Source organism: Eriocheir sinensis, chromosome 12, assembly GCF_024679095.1.
Source record: "Eriocheir sinensis breed Jianghai 21 chromosome 12, ASM2467909v1, whole genome shotgun sequence".
NCBI lineage: Eukaryota > Metazoa > Arthropoda > Malacostraca > Decapoda > Varunidae > Eriocheir > Eriocheir sinensis.
The window spans coordinates 11,608,976-11,628,782 of NC_066520.1; the positions used below are offsets into that span (position 1 = coordinate 11,608,976).

The following is a 19,807-nucleotide window of genomic DNA, read 5'->3' on the forward strand; positions in this document are numbered from 1 at the left end:
AGAGGATGAGGGAGGGGAAGAGGAAAGGAAAGACAACACAAGGAGCCGCTGAGGTGAGAAACGGTGAGGGGAAATTACCTTTGACGCCCGGGAGCAGCCAAGCAGAGGGCGGAGGAGGGGAGGCGGGAAGGCAAGGACCGGGAGGCTGGGAGGAGAAGGAGGAGGAAATGATGGAATTAGGAGAAGAAAGGATGCGAAGGTTTCTGAAGGGGTTAGAAGATAACTTGGTAGCACGAAGGAAGGGATTACACACACACACACACACACACACACACACACACACACACACACACACACACACACACACACATGCACAACCACAAATATGCACACCATCTATATTTTTTAAGCACATAGTAATAATTCAACTTTAAACCATAGAAATCCTAGTAAATGTGGATGTAACAGATAGATAGATAGATAGATAAAGAGAGAGAGAGAGAGAGAGAGAGAGAGAGAGAGAGAGAGAAAACCCAACAATCCCTAAGTCTGAAGGCAAAAAAAGAGAAAGAATACGAAGGGACGGAGACAACCTGCGTGGGGCGCCTCGAGCAGCCCTCCCCGGCGGTAATCAGGCCTCGCCGCCCCTGGGAACGCACTCATTAACGCCTTCCGCTGCCTCCACGCCCGGCCCCCTCGAGAGCACACCGCCCCATTTTCTCAATATCCGGAAAAAAAAGGAAAGAAGGAGAAAAAAACTAAAACATTTTGAAGATAAATATGAAATGTGCCGGGAAAATTGAGAGACAGATAGATAGATAGTAAGATGTATAGATACAGAATGATAGATAAATATTTTTTTGACCTCTTGTCCTTTTTTTTCACTTCCGGAGGAGAGTTTAGTGGCCCTTTTTTTGTTATCATTTTTGTTTTTGCCCTTTAGCTAGCTCCCTTGCTGTTACAAAAGATAGATAGATACATATACAGATAAATATAGATAGAGTAGCGGGCTTTTTTTTCACATTTGTTACCTTTTTTTATGCCCTTGATAGATATAGATGATTAAATAGAGAGAGAGAGTGGAGAGGGGATGAACCTAAAAACGAAGAGAAGGGAGAGAGAGACAGAGAACACCGAAGCACCACGCAACACACTACTATACAATGGAAGACTGATACCAAGTGAAGCCGAACATTATGAAGTAAAATTAAGTAAATAAGTGATGACGTTGTTCTATGATGCAGAGCGATGAGCCGGTAAACGCGAGGGTGGAGGATGTGGCGAAGATAAAAGAGGTAAAGGAGGAGGAGGAAGAAGAGGTAGGGGTGGAAGAGGAGGAAGAGAAAGAAGAGGTAGGGGTAGAAGAGGAAGAGGAAGAAGAGGTAGGGGTAGAAGAGGAAGAAGAGGAAGAAGAAGAGGTAGGGGTAGAAGAGAAGGAGGAGGAAGACGAAGAGGAGAAAGAAGAAGAGGTAGGGGTAGAAGAGAAGGAGGAAGAAGAAGAGGTAGGGGTAGAAGAGAAGGAGGAAGAAGAAGAGGTAGGGGTAGAAGAGAAGGAGGAGGAAGAAGAGAAAGAGGAGGAGAATCAGAAAAACAAGGAAAGCTAAATAAGGAGACAAACGTATGAAAAATTAAAGATGAGGAAAAAAGGAGAATAGGGAAGGAAAACAAGAGGAAAAGGAGGAAAAAGAAGGAAGACACCAGGAAGAGAAAGAGGAAAGCAAAGAAAACTGAATAAAGAGGAGAAAGTAAAGACAAGTGAAACACGAGAAGGAAAATAAGGAGACAAGAGGAAAATGAAAGAATAAAAAAAAATTAAAAGGGGAATAGAGGGAATTGAAGGGAAACGTGGGAACTGAAGAAGGAGACGAAGATAGGAAGTGAAGGACGAGGAGGAAAAGGAGAATAGGAAAGTGAGAGAGAAGGAAAAGAAGGAAGAGATGAAATGGAAACAGAGACGAGAGGAAATAAGGGAAGGGAGACGTGGGAGCTGAAGGAGACGAAGGTAGGAAGTGAAGGACGAGGAGGAAAAGGAGAATAGGAAAGGGAGACAGAAGGAAAAGAAGGAAGACATGAAAATAATGAAAACAGAGGCGAGAGGAAATGAAGGAAGGGAGGTTGGAAGGGAGACGAACACGAAGGAGGAGGGAGGAAGAGAGAAGGGATGGTAAATAAAAAAAAATTGGGAAAATAGTAAAAAATGGAGGTAAGAGAAGAATTTTAAAGGTTACGAGAGGCGGGAGGAAATGAAGAAAGGGGGACGTGGGGAAGAAGGAGAGAAGGAGAGAGGAGGAATGGAAGAGAAGGAAAACTGGAAATAGAGTCAGTAGGAAAGGAAAAAGAAAGAATGTTAAAGGGTAAGAAAGGCGGGAGGAAATGAAGGGATGGAAAAAAAGAGGAGAGAGAAGGAATGAAAAATAGGAAAAATAGGAAAGACAGTAATAGGAAGCAAAAGAGAAGAATTGTAAAGGGTAGGAGATACGAGGAAGGGAAGACAAGGGGAGGGAGAAGAAAGGGACGAAGGAGAGAAAGAGAAAAAGGATGGAAAATAAGTAAAATTGGCAAGAAACATTTGGGATGAAGGCAAGGAAAGAAATGAAAAGGGAGGCGGGTGGAAATAAAGGAAGGGAGACATGGGGAGGGAGAAGAAAGGGAAGAAGGAGGGGAGAAAGAAAGAGGAGTTAAAAAAAGAAGAAAAATAGGGAAGAAAGAGTAAGAAAAGGAGAAAAATATTGAAGGTAAAGAGAGGCGGGAGGAAATGAAGGAAGGGAGACATGGGGAGGGAAAAGAAAGGGAAGAAGGAGGGGAGAAAGAGAGAGGAGTTAAAAAAGAAGAAAAATAAGGAATAGAGAAGAATATTGTGAAGGTAAAGAGAGGCGGGAGGAAATGAAGGAAGGGAGACATGGGGAGGAAGAAGAATGGAACGGAGGAGAGGAGAAGCGAAGGAGGGGAGAAGAGGAGGAGGAGGAGAAGGGGGGGGGGAGGAAGCAGGCCGTGACACAGTGTTAGTTATGAGCAAAGTCTAAGAAAACCTGTCACGGGCTGAGTTATGGGCCCGAGTTGGTGGCCATGTGAAGGAAAGACGAACGACTCAACCCTCTCCTGCCTCCTCCTCCTCCTCCCTTTCCTCTTCTCTTTCCACCCGCCCTCCCACCCACGCCCCCATTCCTCCTCACCCACACACCCACACTCCCTCATCCCTCCTAGTTCTCCTCTTCCTCCTCCTACTTCTCTTCTTCTTCTTCCTCGTCTTTCTTATCTCCCACGTCGCTGTTGTGTGTGTGTGTGTGTGTGTGTGTGTGTTTTATATATATGGAAGGCGATGTCTGTTCTGTCTGTATGTGTGTGTTTGTGTGCGCTCTTTCCTCTCTGTCCCTCTCTCTGTCTAACTCTCTCTTTCTCTTTCTCTCAACAGACCTTCGTTTCTTTCCACCTTCCTTCTTTTCTACCACTGTCTGCTCCTCCTCCTCCTCCTCCTCCTCCTCCCACCGTTCATCCCTCGCTCCCGAACATTAAATTTCTTTTCTCTTTAAAATAGTCTCTCCTCCACCCGTCCCTCCAGCCTAGTCCATCCCCTTCTCAGTCCCTCCCTTCTTCCCTCCATCCCTCCCGCCCTTCTTTCCTTTCTCTCCTGACTTAACTTTTTCCTTTGACTTTCCTCACTACTTCTCCTCTTTGCCTTCTTTCCTCTCCGCTTTACCCTCAACGCCTCAAAAGTTCGTCGGGAAGCTGTAAGAAACTGTTCCTCAAGTTACGTCACGTTGCTGAAGAACTTTTTTTTTTCCAGACGACAAACTGAACTATTACCGCACAATGAAGTCGTAAATTGCGTAAATGATTTATTAATGCCAACTCGAGGGGGAAACCATTGGCTGCATTATTACTGTGATTCACGAGCAAATGTTGACTCGGGGAGAGATAACGAGACTTCCGGAGTGTGAGGTGCGGCTATGACCTTACGATGGAGATCACGACTTGAGAGCGAATCCAATCAGAGGAGGTTCGTATACCCTCACCACGACTCCTTCCCTGTATGCATGGTTTGATCCTAGTCCACTGTCCCGGATACTCTTTACAACCCTTCTAAATACCCTGATCGCCACCGTTGACAGGCACCCCATTATTCTTAGGTACTGGGGCCGTTGACTGACTTATAGAGAATGGATGAATCGGATCAGCGGAGGTTCGTAAACCCTCAACCAGACTCTCTCCCTGTATGAATGGTTCGGTCCTAGTCCTAGCTACTTGAAAGACATGCATCAGTAACATTCTTTACGGCAGAAGACGGAGAGACGGAAAAATAAAATATCGAGCGAGAAAGAAAAAGGTAAGTTATCCCCAAAAAGCTGCTGGGAGGGTTAAGTTTGCGATAGTGTTGAAGAGAGAACGATGTCACTAAAATATTCTCTGTGATGTCCTAATTTCTGGCGCCCGGGAACCTCGCTTGGACGGGGAAGGCGGTGAGGGATACTCCTAACCCTTATCTAGACCTGATCGCCACCGTAACCAGGCCCAGTTTCGCTTTAGGGTTCCAGGAGCTGTTTATTTCTTTTAACCACAAAGAAACCAGGTCAGTGGCAAAAAATAAATAAAATAAAAAAGCCCGCAACAAAAAACCCGCTATTGATTGAAACATCTGGTCATTATTCAAAGGAAGACAGCCATTACGACCCCAAACTGACTTAGGACATTGTGGTGGGGGATTGGGGAGAACTCTTCGTCAGGGTACCAATAAAAGAATATAGCTTGGGTGGGTCTGTCTTATCATGGCTTACTAAGTTGTTTCAGCACGCAAGTCTGTTCCCCACGTCAAGTTGTTGCCCCGTGAACATATATATTTTTTTCTGAAGGAGGACGTGAGGTGGGGAGCAACATAAGGGTCACGTAACAGCTGGAGGGAGACGAGGAAGGAGAAGGGGGGGGGGGTAGAACACAACGAGGGGCTAGTGAGGAAGGCAGGGGAAGGGGGGAGGGAGGGAGGGGGACGGGCAGTGCATGACCATCCTCTCAGAGTAAGAGTCAACAAGCCTTCTGTTTGCTGGGATGACAGGAGCCCAACAAGACTTCAAACGCGCACACCCAAAGATTACTCACTTCGCCCTTCCTCGCATCCATGCCCCCAGTACCACCACCACCACCACCACCGCCGCCTTCCTTGCACCCATCCTCCACCAGCAACCAACGCCTACCCATCCGCCCTTCCCCTCCTCCTTCTCCTCTTCCTCCTCCTCCCCCATCTTCCTTTCTCACATCGCTGCCTATTTCGCTCCTTTGCAAGCCAAGTATACATCGCAAACACTCAAGTCTCCCCACCTTTGAAAATTAAAGTACTTACATCACCTTTTTCACGGACAAACTCCACCTTCACATCCTCTCCCTCCCCCCTCCCCCCTTCTCCCCACACCACCTACGACCTAGCTCTCCCCTTAATCAAGTTCACCTCCCCTCCCCTTCACCTTCCTTTACTGCCCCCTACCTCCTACCTCTCTCTACTTCCCCTCTTCCGCTTGACTACTCCCCTGCTACTTGAAAGACATGCATCAGTAACATTCTTTGCGGCAGACGACGGAGAGAAGGAAAAAGAAGATATCGAGCGAGAAAGAAAAAGGTGAGTTATCCCCAAAAAGCTGCTGGAAGGGTTAAGTTTGCGATGGTGTTGAAGAGAGAACGATGCCACTAAAAAATTCTCTGTGATGTCCTAATTTCTGGCGCCCGGGAACTTCACTTGGACGGGGAAGGCGGTGAGTGGAGGTGCCGGGGAAAGGAGAGGCACCATTGAGCGAGAAGAGAGGGGAGAGTCATACGGAAGGAGGCGAGGAGTGGGAGGAGGTCGAGAGGGACTGACTGACTGACTGACTGACTGCTGCTGCGTAAATTGGTCGGTGAACTGAACCAACTATGAGACTTAAAAAGACCCACTTCCAAGATATAGACGAAGGTATTGAAGGCAGTCCTCTAACATTCTCTCTCATCTGTCACTTATCTCTTATCTCTCTCTCCCTCTCATTTCACACGCACACTCACACACACACACACACACACACACACACACACACACACACACGCACACACAGTTCCCTTCCCTCGAATTGAATCTAAATTTTGAAGGTTACGAGACACTAACTCACACGGTAATGAATGGTGTGTGTGTGTGTGTGTGTGTGTGTGTGCGCGTGTGAAGAGGTGGAAGAGTAGGGTGATAGGACGTGATGGGAACTAGGTTATACAAGTAAGAGGAGGCCAATGGAAAGGACAGAAACTACATGATAACAAATCTACTCAATACTGAAAGCTGTTTTACATTTTTTATGAGTCATAGCAAAGGAATAATAATAAACAATGATAAATAAAAATCCATTGGTCATTTTGTATCACTAACACCACTACGAAAACACCAACACTCCTACGAACACCACCACCACCACCACCACCACCACCAAGACCAAGAGGACCCCCAAAAGACGGGACAGGGAAGGAGTGACGTCAGTACAGCAAGAACCACCGCGACTGTCCTCGTTATTATCTTTTTCCCTCTCCGGAGGCTGTATTTTGCCCACCACTTCCTCTTCCTCTTCCCTCGTGTCTGCCTCTCCTTTGCGCTCTGTAGGAAGGTGTCTGTCAGGTGTTATGGGCCGGGAGGGAATGAAAAGGACAGGTAGAAAGAGTTGCGAGGAGGAGGAGGAGGAGGAGGAGGAGGAAGTGGACAGGATGAGCAGTCGTTTGAAGAAGTAATACCTGCTTAAATGTATGAAAAAAAAAGGTGAGGTTGTGAGTGCAAAGTTTTACTGTGAGGGAGACGAGGGAAAGGGATTGTGGCAGATAGGAAAGAGCAGATAATGTAATAACGAGGTGGCAAGTTATGGGATGGGGAGGAAATGGGGAGTGCGAAGTGGGTGTAGGGGGAGAGGAAGAGGAGGAGAGGTGGGTGGAGGGAGCTGAAAGTTAAGAGGTGGGGAGGAGAAGGAAAAGAGATGACGGGGTGGAGGAGAGATTTAAGGGTTGCTGTGAAGTTAAGAGGTGGAGGAAGACTGAGGGAGTGGAGGCTTGTGGGAGGGAAAAAGAGTTAGTAGGGAGGAGGAACAGCGATTTGAGGGAAGTAAATGATATTGCAAGGGGGAGAGTGTGGAGGGGGGACAAATTTAGGTGGGAGGAGAAGTTAGAAAATAGGAGGCAGGAAGAGCAAGGGGTGAGGTGAGGTGGAGGGTGGAGGAGAATTATGTGGCGGCGGGGGTGGTGGTGATGATGGTGGTAAAGAACAAAAAAGTTATATTAGGAATGTCTCTTAGAGGGGGAGTGGAAGGGGAGTAGAGTGAGTCCTTTTGTTGGAAAATACGATTGTGGTTAGGTGGAGTGCTGGGGGAGTGGAAGGGGAGTGGAAGGGTCAAGGGTTTAGTGTTGGGGTGTAGATGTGGAGGGACGCTTTCTTATCACCGTTACTTTTATTTTGATCGTTCTGTTATTATCATCAACGTTGGTGTTTCTGTTGCTCATCATCTCATTCTGCTGCTTCTACTATTATCATTATCATCATTACCACCACCACAGCAATCACATTCACCACTCTAACCAACCATTTACGTTTTCTATCGCCAAAATCAGAAAACTCAGTGATATCTTCCTCTCCTCCCTTACTCTCTTTTCCTCTTGCTCTCTCGCTTGGTCTCTCTCTGACGCCTCAACTAATTTTATCACGTGCGTTAGAGAGCTTATAAATAACAGGGTCCCGTCAACGCTCCGGAGTTACACCTCTACAAGAAATTTTGATCAAGAAGTATTGCGAGCGCCCCTGAAGACTTACTGAGAGGAGGCGGAGACGTGGGCAGCGGAGGGGATGAGAGAAGAGGGAAGTGCATGAACGTAGGTAAGGCAGAGGCGAGGATAAGGAAAAGGGAAACGGGGCGAAAAGATAAAAGGGTGTAGGAAAAAGTGAATTTGTGTGGGTGTGGGAGGAAAGGCAATATATGAACTGAAGTAATATGTAATGGGGCAGGAATGTGACGGTGGAACTTACGGGTGGTGAATGATGGAGTGGGTGGGAGAATAGTGCGTCAAAGGAGGAGGAGGAGGAGGTAGGGATGGTGCTATAGGGGTAGTGGTGGTGGTTGTGGTGAAGCAGGAAGTGTAGAAGCAACAAGATGAACAAGAGAAGGAGGAGGTAATGGTGGTGGTGGTGATGGTGGTGAAAGTGAAACATAACCAACAAGAGGAGGAGGAGGAGGAGGAGGAAGAGGAGGAGGAGGAGGAGGAGGAAGAGGAGGAAAAGGAAAAGGAGGAGGAGGAGGAAAAAGAGGAGGAGGAGAAAAAAGAGGAGAAGGTGGGGAAAGAGGAGGAGGAGGAGGAGAGGGAAAGGAGGTGGGGGGAGAGGGAAAGGAGTCGAAGAAGGTTAAGAAGTGGCGGGAAAAAAACTCCTTCAGTGGCCCCATAGTTTAGTCAAGGGTGTCGTTCCTGGAATCGCTTAAAACATGAACGTTACCTATTGAAAAAGAAACAGTATTCATTTTAAAACACTTGAAGGGTCGATTGTACTCACTTGTGACGGTTTTTCTCATACACCATTTCAGAAAAGTTAAGAAGTGGCTTTTCAAGGGACTATATAAGTATGACATTCTTTCTTCTAATTCCTATACTTCATTATTATTTACTTTTTCCTAAATCGTCCATGCTCCATTTTCTTCGCTTGTTATCCCTGTCCTTATATTAGTCTTTATTCTACTATTTTCGAGTAAACATTTCTTTGATCATTTTTATACTTCATTTTTTTTCTTTCTAAAACTTCTGTGATCACTTTTATTCCATTTTCCTGTTTCTATTCGCCTGTCAACCGTCTGTCCCTCAACTCGTCTTAATTCTACTCCTATTTTCATATACACCTTTCTCTCATATTCACTTCCCTCTCCGTTTTGCCATCCCCTTATCCCCTTCCTCTCCTCGTCCCTTTTCTGCCCCTCCGCTCCTTTTCCCCTCCTCTCCCCTCGTTGCTCACGTTCTGGCCGGCGCCTAAGTAGTAACACTGTGGCGAGGGACCTCTTGAGTGGCGGGGAAGGAAGTTGAAGAGCTGCTGAAGAAGGGACTGAAGAAGGGACTGAAGAGGGAGGAGAGAACACACAAGAAGGCCACTTGCTACTCTCTCCCTCTCCCTTCCTTCCTCCCTCCCTTCACCCCGTTCCCTCTTCTGTGTCGCCTTCGCCTCTCCATTATTAATTTTCTGTTCCCTCTTCACGCTCTCCTTGCACTCCTTTCTTCCCGTCTGGGAGCTCTGTCTTCACGCCCCTTCTACCTCCTTCACACCCCATCACTTACGCTCCCTGTGCTTCATTGTTTCCTCCGCCCAGACCACCCCATACACCTCTTTTACTCTTGTGTTTTCTCCTTTTCATCGTCTGTTGCGAGCCAGGCCAATCACCTCGCCACAATACCACGCTTGCTTACCACCCCCGAACACCCTTCCCTTCCTACCCTCCCTCCTCCCCTTCCGTCTCTTTCTACCCATTAATATTCCTCACCACTACCGCTTCTCCTCTTCTCCATCTCTCTCCTTCCTCCTGACTTCACATTCTCTTGGCCGCTCTCCCTCTCCCCTCCCTCACCCGCCCCCCGTCGGCGCCCGTAGACTCTCCACCCTCACCCTTCCCCTCGCCACTCTTTACAACTTTATTCGTCCTCCAGTGTTTAATTACGCCCATATTTACGGCGACGCGGCGGAGGTGAGAGGCGCGAGGACCCTCCTGACGGCGCCCTCTGCCCGTGCCGTCGCCACCATCGCCTGGCAGCGGCACGACTTCTCCATTAGCCGACGAGGAGGCGACGCAAGGCCAAGGACGAGGCGGACAGAGGCTGAGTGGCAAACACGGCCGGGCAGACCATCTTAGGGACATGTTAGGTGACAACGCTTCGTGAGGAGGAGAGGGAAAACTAAAAAAAATCAGGTAATATACATAAATAACTAAGAAATACATAAATAGCTAAGAAATTAGTACAGTGTGATATTTAGAACCGGAAGAGTAAGTGTGAATACAATAAATTGCTAATCTACCTATTAAGGATAAGGGTTATAAAATGAAACATTGGTAATTAACATAAATGAGGTTTGGCTAACTGATATGATGAAACAAGAAGAAGATAGTTAATTGTGAATGATTATGAGAACAATACCGACTGAGGGTAATTATATATGATTGTTACGCTACAGAAAACGGAATTCACTTTGTATTTGAACGTGTTAGCAGACTTAACTCTGTGATAAACTTAAGGTGAGTGGGCTAGGCTGATGAATATCTGCCTCCCTGAAGTGCATGGTTTTTCATCATGTCAAAGCTACTGAAATCCTTAAATAAAAAAAAGTATCTAGGGCACGACGTCTTTGCCCTGAGCCATCCCAGCGCGCCCTTGTCACCGCACCGGCTTACGTAACACAGGAGCAGAAGGAGCTGGCGTTCCTTGTGGCCCTAAATGGAAAAGTTACGTAGCCTTAATATAAGTGTTCAGTATTTCCTAACATGAGCGACGAAAAAGGCTGTTATGTTTGAGTTAGAACACTGCGATAATCTTTTTTTCATATTGACAACGCTAAGGACGCATTGAGGAAACATTAAAAAAGTGCCGAATGTAATTACAATATGATAAGTGCCTAAAAGAAAATGGGAAAATTATTCACGGGAAGTCATCGTCTGCCTTATTAAAAGTGATTATGAGGAGAAAGGAAATATTACAAAGACGTTTAACAGTACAAATGGCTTCTAATAACTATCATTAGTATTTCTCTGCACTTCCCACCGCAAAGCAGCACCGGGGTGACATCTGGCGGCCCTAGACGTCCCCTGAGGGCTGAGGAAGACGTAAATTGAAGTATTGACAGAAGAAAACAAACAACAGTATAAACACCACAAGCACCACACGACAGTTACCTCACTCCCAAACAAGTCTTATTCAGGGACTCAAAACATCCCCCACCCCCTTAACACACACTGGGAACAGTCACCACACAAAATTATCATCAGTCCCAAGAAAAATCTTATACAGGAACACAGCTCCCCCCCGTGACAAGCTGGAAACATCCACCACATAAAAGTACGGCCACTCCCAATCTCCTCTTATTCAGGAACTCTCATCGCCTTCACTTTCATTTTCTCTTTATCGGCGTCTCAGGTGTCTGAGGGCTACTGAACAGGCAACTTATAGAGTCCGCACTCCTCCCTCTCTACCAGTTTCATCTCCTACAATAAAAATAATTAATAAAACTTAAGACCACACATACGGACACACATACACACATACATTCCCATGACTCTTGGACTCATTGAAAGAAAAATATACACAGATAAGAAAAAAAAAATGATAGTTGGGCCTTTACATCATTGTCCCCCTTCTAGTCTGTCCATTCCCTTGCTACACATCTGTATTTTGCTGTTTTGTTTGTCTCCCTTTCCCATTCCTGCCTCCCTCCTCCAGACACTTTAGGAACATCATATCTGTGAACACCGGGCGTTCATGCGCGGCACCACACCATCCACACTTGGCCAGTCTCCCATGCCCCCCCCCGGCACCAAGGAGCCCAAATCCAACAGGCTGTCCACCACATCGCCGGACGTCCCCGGGTGATGCGTGTGGCTAAGCTTGAGTGGTCAGCCAAGACCCGGGGAAAGATGAAAAACTAAATCGAATTCATAATGACGTACTGAGGAGAAATTGAGTCTGAAGTAAGGAAAAAATTATGCCTTGTACTTGAGGACTGACACGCCACGGGATACGAGCCAAGAAAATACGGAGCGCAGACACCGGGGAGACTAACAGCAATCGACCAGGAGTGGCAGTTAGCGAGTCACGAGTCGCCGTCACTCTGCACCAGTGGTCTTCAAACTTTTCCTAATGCGACGAATTTTAGCTTATTTTTTAATTTTTTTACAGCAGAGGAGTCAGTTCAAGGGCATAAAAATGGGTAACAAATGTGAAAAAAAGCCCGCTACTCACTGCTCCTATGAAGAGGTAGAGGAGGGGCCGAAATACAAGTCAATACCATTACGGCTCAGGTATAAACCAGTGTGTATTACGGGTGACCTCTCAGTCTTTTAACTCAAGTTCTGGTGGTGACTTGTTCACTAGTAAGTAGAGTCCCGCGACACTGTATAGACGATCGCGTTGAGTACTTTGAAGAACTCTAATAAACAACAAACACCACACTCTCAAAACAAGGATGGCCAAGCAACTCGAGAGGCAGCCAGAAACCGAAACCAAAAAACACACGGAAAAAATGACTTACACAACGGAGAGTCTGGCGGCCGTGGCGATGAGGCGGCGAGGCAACGGGACACTGGCGGGGAGAACACTTCCTTGGACTCGACTCGTTTGCTCGAACACGCGTCAAGGAAGCATCCAACGCGCACCAACCGTTTCACGCGACTCACACGAAGGAGTTGAATCGAAGGACTTGAATCCGAATAAAACTTGATTGAACAAAAAGATGAGCCAGAGTGATGATAATTTATGAGCCAAATGAAATAATGAGTGAAAAAATGGAGCGATATATGAAATAGAAAGCAGAGACAATGGAGCAATGCAAGACTAGACTAATCTGAAACGAGAAGAAAAAAGAAACTACCATAACTACCACTTCGCACAAACACCACCTATACGACCATCGCTGTACTCAAGGCCGTTCGTAAGGACACCTATAGAGCCCCTTAAAGACAATACGACCCCCACACAAGCCACGAATAACCACGACTATAGCGACTGACGACCACACATACGGACACACACATACACACATACATTCCCATGACTCTTGGACTCATTGAAAGAAAAATATAGACAGAAAAAAAAATAATGATAGTTGGGCCTTTACATTTTCCCTTCCAGTCGGTCCATTCCCTCTCTACACATCTGTATTTTGCTGTTTTGCTTATGTCTCCCTTTCCCATTCCTGCCTCCCTCCTTTCTCCCTCCTCCTCCTTCCCCCCCTCCCCCCCTGCCTCAGTGCCACGCCAGGCATCATTACCACTGCCAGACACACACCCCTATTGTCTCCCCTCGGTGCCAAATGTGGTGGAAACACGGAGGGGAGAGGCTGGGGAGAGGGAGGGGGGCGATGAGGGGGGGAGATGAGAGGGGGAAATGAGGGGTGGGGAGATGAGAGAGAGAGAGAGAGAGAGAGAGAGAGAGAGAGAGAGAGAGAGAGAGAGAGAGAGAGAGAGAGAGAGAGAGAGAGAGAGAGAGAGAGAGAGAGAGAGAGAGAGAGAGAGAGAGAGGTACACACACACACACACACACACACACACACACACACACACACACACACACACACACACTCACACAAATAAAGAGGCAGACAAATACTTAAACATATTAAGACTAAGAAAAGAAAACGAGTAAATGGAAGACCGAAGAAAAAAAGTCAGGCATGAAAAATGAAAAAACGAAAACGAAAAAGAAGGAAGAAAAAACAAAACAACAATAAAGACGGAGATAAAAAAAGGGAAGAGTAAATGGAAGAAGACACCAAAAGAAATGTCAGGCCTGAAAAATGGGAAGAAAAGAAAAAAAGAGTAAGCGTGGAGAAAGACTGAAGCAACCAAACAGCTATTCATGCCGCAGACAATGACGGAGGCAACACTTCGTCACCTTCGGACCGCTTCACACTTCCTTCCCCACAAATGTGCTTGAAGCGTGCCCTAAAATGTGCCTGCTTCGCCTCTCACTCAGGCTTCCCATACTTTCTTTCCTTCCTTATTTTCCTACCATACAGTGTCTTCTCCTGTCACACCACCTCCCTGCTCAGAGTCATCCTTCGTCTCCTTCCCCTCATTTTTTATTTCTCACTCAACTTTCCCATACTTTCTTTCCTTCTTCATTTTCCTACCATACAGTATCTTCTCCTGTCACACCACCTCCCTGCTCAGAGTCATCCTTCGTCTCCTTCCTCTCATTTTTTGTTTCTCACTCAACTTTCCCATACTTTCTTTCCTTCTTTATTTTCCTACCATACAGTGTCTTCCCTTATCACACCACCTCCCTGCTCAGAGTCATCCTTCATCTTCTTCCTCTTATTTTTCTTTCTCACTCAACCTTATCATACTTTTCCTTCTTCACTTTCCATTATACTCTTTCCTTCTCTCCTATCACCTCATCTTCCTATTCACAGTTACCCTTCACTTCCTGCTTCTCTTTTTCCTCCCTCACTCAGCCCTCCCATACTTCCTTTTCTTCTTTATTTTCTGTCACTCTCCTTCACTCCTTACTCCCCATAATACACTCTCTTCCTCTCCTATCACTTCATCTTCCTAGTCACAGTTATCCTTCATTTCCTGCTTCTTTTTTTTTCCTCACCCATACTTCCCATATTTCTTTTTCTTCTTTATTTTCCATTATACACTCTCCTTCTCTCCTTATTTTCTATCATACACTATTCTCCTATCTCTCCTCATCATCCCACTCAGTTATCCTTCGTTTCCTGCTTCTCTTTTTTTTTCTCTCACTCATACTTCCCATATTTCTTTTTCTTCTTTATTTTCCATTATACATTTTCCCCCTCTCCTTATTTTCTATCATACACTATTTTCCTATCTCTCCTCATCATCCCACTCAGTTATCCCTCGTTTCCTGCTTCTCTTTTATTTTCTCTCACCCATACTTCCCATATTTCTTTTACTTCTTTATTTTCCATTATACATTTTCCCCCTCTCCTTATTTTCTATCATACACTATTCTCCTATCTCTCCTCATCATCCCACTCAGTTATCCTTCGCTTCCTGCTTCTCTTTTGTTTCTCATTCAGCTTTGCCACATTTCCTTTTCTTCTTTATTTTCCATTGTACACTGTCCTCTTTTCCTGTCACCTCAACTTCCTACTCACAGTCATCCTCCGTTTGCTTCCTCTCATTGTTGTTCTTCTATTATCGTTTTTCTCTCTTGCATTTGTTTTCGTTATCTTCCTCTAATGTCTTCGAACACACACGGCACCATCAACACCATTCTCCATCACTGTATCTCCCATCTCCGCCACTACATATTCATTAACACCATCCCGCCCACCACCAACGCTGCTGCCACCACCACCACCACCAGCCCTTCACAATCAGCACCATCAGCCACCTTTCACACTCACATCCCATTAGTTGAAAGCCCGTTTTTTACGTGTTTATCTATTTATACATTTGTTTTACCCCGCGGCAAGAAGCAGGCCAACACGTTTCGGTAATGTCGGGGCACACGGCGACACACACTGGCGTCGCTCTGTGCCGCGTTCACACACAGATCTGAGTAACGATCGCCAGCCAATTAAGAGAACGGTAAATTAGAACAAAAAAGTCAGCGCCGTCTGTGACTGTCGCCCTCTGCGCCGCTATAATTCGACACAACTGTTCCCTGCCGTCTGCGCCTCCGCCAGGTTACTTTTGGAGTGTCAGGAGGGCGTCAGGTAAGGGATGGTGGAGAGGGCGCGAGGTGAGGAACGAGGCGAGGAGGGGCAGTGATCAGCGGGGCGGGAGGTGCCGGGGAAAGCAGCGGACTCCTCCATCACGCCCCGCCACAGTGCCACCCTAACAGTGCCTCCCTATGTGTTCGCCCTCAATGCCACCCGGCGAGCAGGTGCCAAGAGATGTGGTGACCAGGTGTGGGGTGTGGTGCGAGGCTGGCGACACGCGTTTTTAGGGGCGTTTGAGGTGATGTGGAGCTGAGGAATGGGACGGGGTGATGGGGCAGGAGCGGCCTGGCGGTAATGAGGTGAAGAAAAGGAAAGGTGTGTGTGTGTGTGTGTGTGTGTGTGTGTGTGTGTGTGTGTGTGTGTGTGTGTGTGGCTATATATATATATATATATATATATATATATATATATATATATATATATATATATATATATATGAGAGAGAGAGAGAGAGAGAGAGAGAGAGAGAGAGAGAGAGAGAGAGAGAGAGAGAGAGAGAGAGAGAGAGAGAGAGAGAGAGAGAGAGAGAGAGAGAGAGAGAGAGAGAGAGAGAGAGAGAGAGAGAGAGAGAGAGAGAGAGAGAGAGAGAGAGATAACCAGGAGGGGAACAGAAAGGAGGAAGAGGATACGGGTGGCACTGAGTATGACGCTGAGGACAAAGAGCCCCTGGAGTGCCAGCGGGGTTCCATCAGCTGCACCCTGACACCTGCCGCCCCTGCCCTCACACCCTGCCTCAGCACCCCCATATCCCTGCCCTTGCACCTCGCTTCCTTCACACATCCTCCTGACCCCCTTGCCTCAAACCCCTACCCTCACATTCCTGCCTCACCCCCCCCCCATACCCCTGCCCTCACAACTCTGCCCCTGCACCCCCCCCTGCCCCTATCTTCACACCCCTGCCTCTATAACCCCGTGCTACCCCCTACCCTCACACCCCTGCTGTCACACCCCTCCTTCTGCATCTATCACACACCTTCCTTGTAACCTCCTTTCCTTCACATATCCCCTTGAACCCCTTTCCTGAAATCACTCTCTAATCCCACCCATTACGCCCCTTCCTATGCCACTCCATATGTCTCCTCTACCACTGCATTCTTATCGTCACATAACCGCCTCGTCATCCTTACATCGTTCCCTCCATCCACTTCGCTGTCCCATTACCACTTCCTGTATTCCACCTCACCCAGCCACATCCTATAAGTAATCTCAAGGTCTTTCAACCCTTCCATCATACCCCCAACCCCTAAAGTCAGCCCCATGTAAATCTCCCCCACCGACACTACCCCATACAACCCAACCTCAGCCTAAGCCTTTATTGCATCCCTTCCATTAGCACCCCTACCAATACCTCACACACACACACACACACACACACACACACACACACACACACACACACACACATGTAAATTTTGGAGCAGTGCATTATCAGCAGAAGACATGACGAAGGGTGACCAAGACGAGGCGGCAGTATAGCAGTGTAGTGAATGGCTTGGAAAGAGGAGGAGGAGGAGGAGGAGGAGGAGGAAGTACGGGTTGCAAAGGGTGGAAGGAGAGTGAGCCGGGTGAGGGGGGGATAAGGGAGGGGCTGCGTGGAGGTAGGCAGGCATAGGCAGGCTGGAGGGGCCGCAGCATATCGCAGTCGGCCGAGGGAAGCCTTAGCGGGGCGGTCGGCAGTGTTTGAGGCGACACGAAGGGAGAGGGAGGAGGCGATCAGGTTCCTCTTCTCTCTCCCTCCCTCCAACCCTCCATTCCTCCCCTCGAACCACCACCTCCTCCCCTCCTCTCCCTAATACCCTCACTTCCTCACTCTCTCTTCAGTCTAAAGTGTTCAAATTAGTTATATCGGAGACTAAGAGGCGCCGATCTATGTCTGTGGGGGGGAGGGTTACGTCAGAGGGGGGGGTGGTGGCGGTGGTGGTGGTGGTGGTTTTCATTATTCTTGAAATTATCAATATTGCTGTTTTTTTTTTTTCGGCTGCTGGTGTTGCCGTGTTTTCATATCTTTTCAAGGTTTCGGTTGTAACATGAGATTACGATGAGAAAAACCTGTCAGTGATGCTGGTGGTGATGACAACAATGATAAGAATAACAATATGCAGCTGTTATCGGGCGGCTGTTGGCGAGAGGAAGTGGGAAGTGGTAATGGTGGTGGTGGTAGTGGTGGTGGTGGACGAGTGGTAACGGTGATGGTGGCTATGGTAAGGGTGGTGATGATTGTGGCAATGAAGGTGGTTGTAGTGATAAGGGAGGTGGGGGTGATGTAGAGGATTGGAGTGGTTGTGGTAGAGGTGGTGTTTGGGTGGGGGGGGTGATAGTGGTGGTGGTGGTGGTAATGATAGGGGTGTTGGGATGGTGTTGTGGATAACAGTGGTTGTGGTAGATGTATTGTTTGAGGTGGTGGTGGTGGTGGTGGTGGTGGTGAGGGTGTTGGGTGTCACAGCAGGGTAGCTATTGATCAAGAACCACAGCAGCAGTGGATGTGGGCCGCCCCGGGAAGGTCACACACACACACACACACACACACACACACACACGACCTTCCCCGCCGGGATGACACATGCGAGTGTTTTCTGCCGGATGTGGCTCTGATTAAAATTTGTTCTCACCCCTTGTGACCTGCAGGCTGGTGAGAGGCGTTGTTTTCACTCATCAACCTCGCTCTCACGCGCGCACGTGTGTGTGTGTGTGTGTGTGTGTGTACGCACGCGCACGCGCGATTGCTGCTTTTATCGTTTCGTCTAAACTCTACTTTTCATTCAGGTTAGTCACGTGACATCCCGGGAAGGAAGGACAGGCCGAGTGTGGAGTGGCGGTGCTTTAATAAAAGGAGTCGTAACAGTCAATTTGTCTCCAGCCATTAACTTTCGAACCCTGATTCCCTCTCTATCCTCGTCACGAGACCAACGAGCACCTGCTCAGCGGCGCCCCGAGGACAGTGATAGGTGCAAGAGTGACGGACCTCGGATATATATCTTCAGGATCCTATAGCACAAAGCGACCTGTAAGCCCCTCGCGCAGACGCTGTCGCCCTTCTCAGAAAAAGATGATACATTATTTCCCTCCGAGCCAAAACTCTGGATCTTCAAAGGTTTTTCTTCTTATCAAGTAACTCACCATGGCACTGCGGGTCACTTAGCCACAGATTCCCTTTTGAGGCAACGCACATAAACCACCGCCGCCGCCGCCACTTAAGCCATAATCTACGTCCCGGGGGTCGACCCAAGAATTATCTCCAGCATTACAACCGCAGGCCGAGACACGTAAGCTGTTTAGGTTCAGATGGAGGCAAAAACTCCACCAATTACGTCGAGCACTTGAGGCGAAGGAGGAGGCGGGGTGCCGGGATAGACGAGCAGCGGTAAAGAAACAGATGTGAGGTTAAGAAGTGGATCGCAATCGGCAAGAAATATAAGGAGATTGGAGAGAGGGACAGACAGAAGAGGGAAGGCGACAGAAGCGAGGAGGGACAGACAGAAGAGGGAAGGCGACAGAAGCTAGGAAGAATTATCGTGAACATCAATACGGGCTCTCAGGGAATACCTACCTTTGGGGGTGACAAAGGAGGCGAAAGAACCCTCTCGTTGGGACTTGGCGGCGGCGAGGAATCTTTGAGCTAGGAGTGCTCTGCGCCGCGCAACAACAGCTCATCGAGAGGAAGATCAACCGCGGACAGCCTTTGGCACTGGAAAGCAAGGAAAAGGTCTCAAAGTTTGGTCTTGCCGTCGTGTTTTTTGGTCATAAGCTGGCGCTGGGGCCTGGCATGTACCTTCCCCCCCCTCGCCGTAAGCTCATTATCTGCGGATTTTCTCTTTTTTTCCCAGACTTCCTCCAGATCTGATCGTCGGCTTTATTTACTCCAGATGAGGATTGGTGACTTCTCCTCGAGTGACGGATAGAAGAGGAAGGTTTAGGGGACAAGGCGGCCTGAGGGATTGCCTGAGGTGTACTTGTGCCACTAAGAACCTCTGGCATTACCTACACGAATCTCAAGAATCCTCCTCCTTTCTCTCTCATTCTGCCTTCCCCTTAAGTTACTCCGCTTCCTTCTCATCCTTCTCTCCATGTGATCGGAATAGAAATCTGATTAGCCTTGATCACGGGAGCCACAATTAAGCGAGTCTGTCGAACCACATGGGAGGGAAAGAGAGGGGAAGGGAGGGGACATAGAGACGAAGGGGAAAATAAATGAAGACATGGAAAGAAATAGGATAGAAATGAAGAAAGGGAGGAAACGGAAGGATAGAGAGTAAAGGGAAAAGAAGGGGCAGACAGGCGAGAGGAAAAATAAATGAAGAAATGGAAAAGAAATATGATGGAAATTAAGAAAGGGAGGGAAAGGAAGGACAGACAGGAAAGGGGAAGGATGGGGAGAGATAGGCGAAAGGGAAAATAAAGGAAGATAGAAAGGAATAGGAAGGAAATTAAGAAAGGGAGGGAAAGGAAGGACAG

The 19,807-nt window shown here is 47.6% G+C and overlaps 1 long non-coding RNA gene across 3 annotated transcripts in view; it reads right to left on the bottom strand.

Moving 5' to 3' along the window:
• Positions 1-19,807, bottom strand: part of LOC126997404 (uncharacterized) — a 74,888-nt gene that overhangs the window by 21,432 nt on the left and 33,649 nt on the right. The window contains exons 1-2 of one of the 3 annotated variants that reach the window (XR_007752091.1): positions 12,194-12,233; positions 534-659 (exon numbers count right to left, since the gene is read on the bottom strand). This is a non-coding gene — a long non-coding RNA (uncharacterized LOC126997404). Of the gene's footprint in view, positions 1-533; positions 660-12,193; positions 12,245-18,902; positions 19,041-19,807 lie in introns of those variants that run through there. The other 2 variants (XR_007752090.1, XR_007752092.1) reach the window with 2 other exon arrangements.